At 48.5% G+C, this 7,500-nt stretch overlaps 1 protein-coding gene across 1 annotated transcript in view; it reads left to right on the forward strand.

The window, feature by feature from the left end:
* The first annotated feature begins 443 nt into the window (after nucleotides 1–443).
* The window catches only part of Sv2c (synaptic vesicle glycoprotein 2C), a 230,291-nt gene continuing 223,234 nt past the window's right edge, over nucleotides 444–7,500 (forward strand). The window contains exon 1 of the mRNA XM_023703655.1: nucleotides 444–516. The gene's annotated coding sequence lies outside the window, so the exon portion shown is untranslated. The remainder of the gene's footprint in view (nucleotides 517–7,500) is intronic.

Consider the following 7,500-nt stretch of genomic DNA (forward strand, 5'->3'; position numbering starts at 1 on the left):
AAAAAGTTAACGAGTAAATCAAGTCCAGAAAGTGGTGACAAGATTGCCTCGCGTCCGCAGGACCATCACCTGCGCCGCGATGTGCGCCACGCACAGTCACACTCAGTGTAAGACTGGCGTCCCTCTACAAACTCCCAGCCCTGCCTTCCCCAAAATTACAGCCACTCGGAGGTGGCCCTGCCATCCCCCTTTCCTTGCCAGCAGCCGGGCCTGGGCGCCCTCCACCCCCGCACGCAGTGACTCCCTCTAGCGCAGCGCTTGTACTCTCGCCACGCCGCGCCCGGCACTGCAGCACAGGGGGAGGAGGCAGGCGGCGCCGGCGGAGGCGGAGGCCCGCAGCGAGCGAGCCCGGAGCCACTTTCCCGCCCCTCCTCTTGCCGCTGACACGCTCGGAGGAGTCACCACTGCGTGCGCCGCAGGAGAGAGTGGCAGACGGAAGCGGCCGGGAGAAGGGAGTCGGAACGGCGCCCAGCGGCTGACACCTCTGGGGGCGAGGAGTCCCCAGCAGCTGGAGCGGTGAGTTAGGGGTCCCCGGCTGGGTTGAGTGAGGGGGGCGGCGGCGGCGGCGAGGCTCTGCGCTCCGCTAGATTTGCCTTCCGGACGCAAAGACTGGGCGCTGCAGCTGGGGAACTTTTGCAGCCTGGCAGAAGAGCAACTTCGCCTGGCTTGGCCCGGGGAAAGCAGCTGCAGGTGCTTGGGGCTGCCAGAGGGTGGAAGCCAGAAAATCGGGGGTAAAGCAGTTGGAAGAGCCCCCGGTTCCCTGAGGGCAGGCACGAAAACGAGGGCGCACCAGCTAGGATTCCTGGGACACGCGGGGGCTGCATCTGCAGGGCTTCCCCATTTCTTTACTGGGGCTGGGGGTTCACCGAGCAAGGGAACGCGGATTCCACATCAGCAGCGCAGACCTCGGGTGGGGCGCGGGACCTGAACGCGGGCCGCAGCCGTAGGCTCAACTTTACGGCGGGGACCCCTCTGCAGACGTGCGGATGGCTGGAGGGGAGAGCAGCCGCATCGGGTGCTGCGGGACTCGCAAAGAAACACGTGAATTTAAAAACTCTTGCATGTAAATCCCCAAAGCACGGGTCTCAGAGACGGGAGAGACGGGAATCCCCGGGGCCGCGCTCTTTCCAGGAGTCTGCGCTTCGCCGCACCTCGCCCGCCCTCCGCCAGCGCCGGCTGGACCCCTGCCGAGCGCGGGGGCGAAGGAAACCGAGGCGTGTGTGGATCAGCGGGGAACACGGACCTCCACCCTGGAAGATAAACTACTGGGGAACCGCGGCGGGTCGTGGAGGCAGAAAGCTAGCCTTGCTCCGCGCGGTCTTCCCCACGCTGTCCAGGGCTCGGGTCGCGGGTACACTTTCCTCCTGTGCGTCGTGGGGACGACTCTGGCTGGACTCTGGGGAGCCGCGGAATAAGGGGATTTACCCGGCCCGGAGCAGCCTGCACCCCGCCGCGGACGCGCAATCCGGAGCGTTTGCGTGGGCATGCGGGGACCGGGGTGCCGCGCGCGGGGGCGGCGGAGGAGGAGGAGCTGAGTCACCCGAACTGAAGGTGCAGCCTGGACGGCTGGGCGGGGGGCGCTCGCGTCACCCGCTACACGCGCGATTGATGCAAACGCAGCCCCGCCAGGGGCGGGAGTGGGGAGGGCTAACGCGGGGCTCCGTCTGGGCGCGGGGGCGCGTGCGTCAGAGGCACTCGGGTGATGGATGGCCCGGCCGACGGCGGGGACCCGGGGCGGCGGGCGCAAGGAAGGGCGGGCTGCGACGGCGGCCAGGAAAGCCCCGCGGGCCCAGGCTGCTGCAGGCGGGCGAGCTGGCGACTCCGCAGTGCCGCAGTGCCGGGAGGGCGCCGCAGGGAGCGGGCGCTCCCCGGGGGACACTACAGACCGGCGTCTTACGGGGCTCCAGGACAGGGATGCCCCGCTGATCTTTTCTCTTTGGACTCGCCCCCTTCCTACATAATTGATTGGCAGCGCGAAAAAGTAGTTTCAGTTTAATTCTTCTCAATCCAGGAGGAGAAAGGCGCGTTGATCTCTCCGGAATCCACGCGTTTTTCAATAGCAACTTCCAAGAGACGTCGTGCTCCTGGCAAGTTTTCATGTGAACGCTCCAGCGCTGAGGTTGGTCAGATTCTGTAGCGACAGCCCATTTCTTCACTATTCTCCAGGATTTTGGACTGGAGGCCTCTAAATCGCTTGAGAGTGACTTAGAAAAGAGAGCCGCAGCGTCTTTTATAACATAGACGCCTGTTAAACCGTTACCAATCGGCATTCGCTGATGGAACAATGAACCCGATCCATCTTGCATGCTTCTTTTTAAAGCTACTTTCTGGAAAATCAACGACAAAGGCTTTTCTATTGGTTTCACTGAGTGAGCCCCGATCTGTAGTCTGCAGCAGAGGAGTGCCAAGGGGTGAGGTAGCGATGGAGGGCGGGAGAAAGGCAGCTAGCAAGGAACCAGGAGATGAAGATCGTGTGTCCCAGGTCCTCAGATACGTTGTTATGCCGCCCTGAGCAAATTCCCCCTCCTGTCCATCCTCCACCACTGAAACACTTGGAAAAAAAAAATCCCTTTCCAGCCCTTGTTTGCCTCAGAATTGTGCAGAGGACAGTCTGCATGAATGGAAAATATCATGAAACAGATCCCTTTAAGGCACAAGAAAACAATTTCACCTTTAAAAAGTATGGCTTCCCCTTTAATGGTCAGTGTCAACAAATGCAGACGGCAGACTTTTCCTGACACTAATATAACGTTAAATGTCATTAGCTGATGTCTGGAGGAAAAAAAAAAAAAAAAAAAAAAGCTCTGGATCACATCTGAGTGTTTTTGGTGATGTAGTGGAGAAATCAAATTTATTTTTCATGACTCATTGACAATGAAAAAAGCTTCTCTGGTCTGAGCAACAGACTAGCCTAAGAGCTTTTAAGTAAAAATTCTGCTTATTATCCCTATCATAGTCTTTAACTGTGGAAGAGAATGGGATGTAATTCCCAGCCTCAAGCAGACGAGGGAAAGGGCTTCATGTGCTATCTTGTGATAGCAAGTACCAAAAAATCCATTTCTTATAATTGGAAATATTAGCTTATTCTCAAACAAGATGATATGTTTTATGCATTTAAAAACCTGACTTGTCAAGGATCCTCTTAACTAGCTCTTCCTGCTGCTATTCCTCTTCCCATTCCTCAAGGTAAATTTCTGTGGTCGTGAAAGCCAAAACGCCATTTTCAGTCTGAGCGGCTCTACCCGGGAGCTGCAGTGCCCCAGAGGTCTTCTTGGTTCTGTCTTGCTGAGGCTTCTGTCAGACTGGGGTTCAAACCACACGTGTCATTAGGCACAGGGCCGGAAGTCAACATTGAGGTCTGTTTGTAAGCCTATGAAAGGCAGCTCCTGAGCTACATGTCCTTCTGTACACACTGCTAGATGCTTTTCTTTGTGTTTTGCTCTCTTTAATCTCTTCCCAGTTGAGCAACTAGTGTGAAATGTTGAAGTAGACTGAATTAGGAGCTTCTTTGCTTGAGACAGCTAAGTATGACAGTGGGGTGGAGTTACTACTTAACTCTTTCTAAAAGTGCGTCTTTATAGGATACACAGACACCATTTAATTTGATCGCAAGCAGTCTTGGATGCCAGGCTGGTCAGCAGTTATTGTGTCACATGGCTTCCACTGTTGTGACAAGTTTGGAATGGGGTGGATTGGATGGCTTGGTCATTTCCCGTTCTAGTATTCTTTGACTTCTGAAAAGAGAAAAATATATAATGAGTTATATTTTAAACCCGAACTACGCTTATATGTGCAAGAGGTAGTTTTCATTAACTCATATTGAAATTTTCTATGGAGCTGCAGGCTTTGTTTTTGTAAATGACCTGTTAGATTTTATATTGTGTCATTTATATTGTGAATAATATAAATTCTAATTAAACCAGTTTTTGAAGCTTGAAATTTTCCTGTGCTTTTAGACGTTATGAATTAAAACATTTTTAAAAGGCCAACCCTGAAAATAATGATTTCAGCATACTGTGAAACCCAATAGGTCAATTTTGCACAATATTGTAAATGTTTTCTGTTGGCTAAAGCACAACAGACTTGCTCTATTTCTTCCCAGTAAACAGTATGTAATGTGGTTGGTTAGACGGGTAGGGATGATAGCCTTCAGCCTTCTGACAACCTTGGGACCTCTGACTTTGCAAGAGCACAAAAAGATTTATGACAAATCAGAACAAGAGCTTTCCCTTGTCATATACTACTACTTGAGAATCCTACGAAGTAGTATCCTAGAACAGAATAAACTAGTGGCTCTCCATTATGTGTATTATATGTGCCAGTCTTGTGCACAGCCCCATCCTATACCTTTGTTCCTTGTTTGGTCCCAGAAGGTGCCCTTTACCAAACTCTTCCAAGCAAGTTGGATGTTATCTTCAGGGGCCGCCCTGGCAGTGGTACCTGAATTAGACAGCACTGTAAGATCCAGAACATGTGAACTTTCTAAGCTATGTTTTCTATTAAATATTAAGTGGAAGAATCATATTCTAGCTGGAAGATAAATTTAAAGACAACTAGCTTTTTTGATAAATGTAGGAAGGTAAGGTAGGAAAAGTGTCCTGTAGATTTTATCAAAGAAGAGAAAGACACAGACAGAGGAAACATTTTAGTTGTGAGTTACTCCAGAGGGGTAAGGATTGAGGCCATAGCATGATTTGCAAGCCCTTGGTCACTGCCGTGGCCTCATTTTGCATACTCTGTTAGCCACTTCCCTACCTGCAGCCCCCAAATGTCAGCCTTCATCCACCTGCCCTAGTCTCCGTCCAGTCTATTAACTCCCTACATTCTTCATATCTTGGTTCAATTTTTCCTTTCTGGAGAAGTTTCCAACCCTCCATTGTAATGTTTAGGTTACCTCTTGTAGAACAGAGTGCTTTTTCATACAATGTTTTCAGAGAAAATACAATACAATCAGCTAAATTTGAATTCAGATAAACATTCTTTTGGTACATGAAGTGTGACCAAAAAAATACAGTGAATTTATATTTTAAAAAATTATTACAGGGTCATGGAGATAGCTCAGCCGTCTAAATGCCTACCTATGCAAGCACAAGGATCCAGGTTCAATCCCTGGTGCCACATGCCATGCCAGCCCAGCCCTGTGCATGCTGAACCAACCACCAAGATCGGGCATGGTGGGGCACACCTGTAACACCAGCGCTAGGGAGGCTGAAACAGGAGGATCGCTATGAGTTTGAGCTCCATAGTGAAACCCTGTACCAAACACATTAAAAAAAAAAAATTACAGGGAGAGACACGTTGCCATTGATCTCATTCAAAATACTCCACTTCAAACACATTCATCCCACTGTTCTTGCCACTCTGAAGTAGTTCTGGAAGTCCTCTTTTGTATGTTTAGTTGCACTGTTGTGGCTGCCTTGATGTCCTGAATCAATTCAAAGTGTTTGTCTTTCATGGTCTTCATAACTAGTGAAGAACCGGAAGTCACACTGCCAGATCTGGTGAATAATGTGGATAAGCACACCCCACGGTATTTCATGAGCCTGCCTGTCCATTGGACGGCACTCAGCAGCACTCGCTGTATTTTTTTTTTTTTTTTTTGGAACTGGGGATTGAACTCAGGCCCTTGTGCTTGCCAGGGAAGCACTTATTCCACTGAGCCATCTCCCTGGCCCCTCGCTGTATTTTTGATCCTACCTCAGAGTGACATAAGAAAGGACTACAGAAGTGCTTCAGAAAGTGGCAAGAATTATTTGAAGAGGATGAATGGAAATACGTCCTTTACCATAGTAATTTTTAAAAATTCAAGCATGTGGCATATGTTTTGATCACTCCTTGTAAGTATGCGCCAAGTATTGCCTGAGACGTTGTCTTAGTGCCTTTGGGCTACTCTAACACAACAGTTAAGTCTAAGTCATTTGTGGACAATAGAAATGCATTGCCCAGGGCTCTGGAAGGTTGGATCAGTGTGTCAGCAGGGGCTGTGTCTGGTGCGGGCCTGTTCTACACAGATGTCTGCACACGGATGGAAGCCTGAAACTTTTTATTTATTTATTTATTTAGGCAAAACCAGGGATTGAACTCAGGCCTTTGCACTTGCCAGGGAAGCGCTTATTCTACTGAGCCATCTTTGCTGATCCTATTTACAAGGGTGTGCTGTCATGTGGTACTTACTTCCCAAAGGCTCAATCTCTTAAGACCATCATTTTGGGGGTTAATTTCTTTTTAAATATTCTTTCTTTTTTAAAATTTTTATTTATTTATTTATGTGTGTGTGTGTGTGTGTGTGTGTGTGTGTGTGTGGCCAGCTCAGCCCACCAGGGGGTGGGGCTGGCTGGCCTGTGGTGGGGGATTGAACCGTGGTCCCTGTGCTTTGCTAAGCTTGTTCTAAGTAGGTGCTTTAGACCACTGAGCCATCTCACCAGCCCCTGGGGGTTAATTTCAAAAAGAACTGGTGGAGGCAGCAAGAACACCACCATTCATCCATGGCAGGCATATTAAGATTAAAACATTATTTGTTGGGTTTTTTTATGCGAAATTTATCTGAACTTTAAAGTCATAGGGACACTCCACATTTATGTTTGTTAAACCCGGTGACCCTGCTTATATAGTGCATTAATTTTAACATGGGTTTTGTCTTCTGCTCCTTCTCATCTCCTCCTTTTTTCTTCTTTAAATAGGATTCCTGATGGCTAATCTCTTCTCACTAAACTTTAAACACCAGGAGGTCAGATATAGGATTGGGAATGCTGTTGCTTTGTCTTGGTGTTTGTCTCTAGTGCCTAAATTGGTACTGGGGGATACTAGGACCTCAGTAAGTATTATCCAGTGAATTAATGGCCTGGAAGAGAAAGTGTGACCAGGGCCAAGTTTCTTAACCTCTCAGGGCCTTAATTTCTTTGGCTGCAAAAAGATGATTTCTAGATTTGCTTTTCAGGGTTGTGTGTAAAGCATAGATATAGATATAGTATAGATATAGATATAGATATAGATATAGATATAGATATAGATATAGATATAGATATAGTAAGTACTAGCATGCCACTTTGTAGGTAACATTGTAGCTTAGAAGATATCTTTACTGTCCATGTCATCTCATAAAATATGACACCAAGACAAAGCAGCGGCATTCCCAACCCTATGCCTGACCTCCTGGTGTTCAGAGTTCAATGAGGAGAGATTAGCCATCAGGAATCTGATTTAAAGAAGAAAAAGGAGGCAATGAGAAAGAGCAGGAGAAGAAAGCAATCGTAAAATCAATGCACTATGTAAACAGGGCCACCAGATCTTGAAATTTTGCTTCCTTATTTTAATTTTTTAATAGGATCCCACAGGCAGTCAGATGCTTCCTGAGTCTCTGGAGGGTTCAGTGATACGGTTGCAAAGTTCCTGTTCTCAGGAGCGTCTCTAGAATGATGGCATCCGGGTCAGCTTGTTGGGGCATCTCTCAGTACATTACATAGCACCTTGCTCAGTACATTACATAGCACCTTGTACAGG

The sequence above is a fragment of the Octodon degus genome, unplaced genomic scaffold (genome assembly GCF_000260255.1).
Source record: "Octodon degus isolate 3935 unplaced genomic scaffold, OctDeg1.0 scaffold00177, whole genome shotgun sequence".
Classification (NCBI taxonomy): Eukaryota; Metazoa; Chordata; class Mammalia; order Rodentia; family Octodontidae; genus Octodon; species Octodon degus.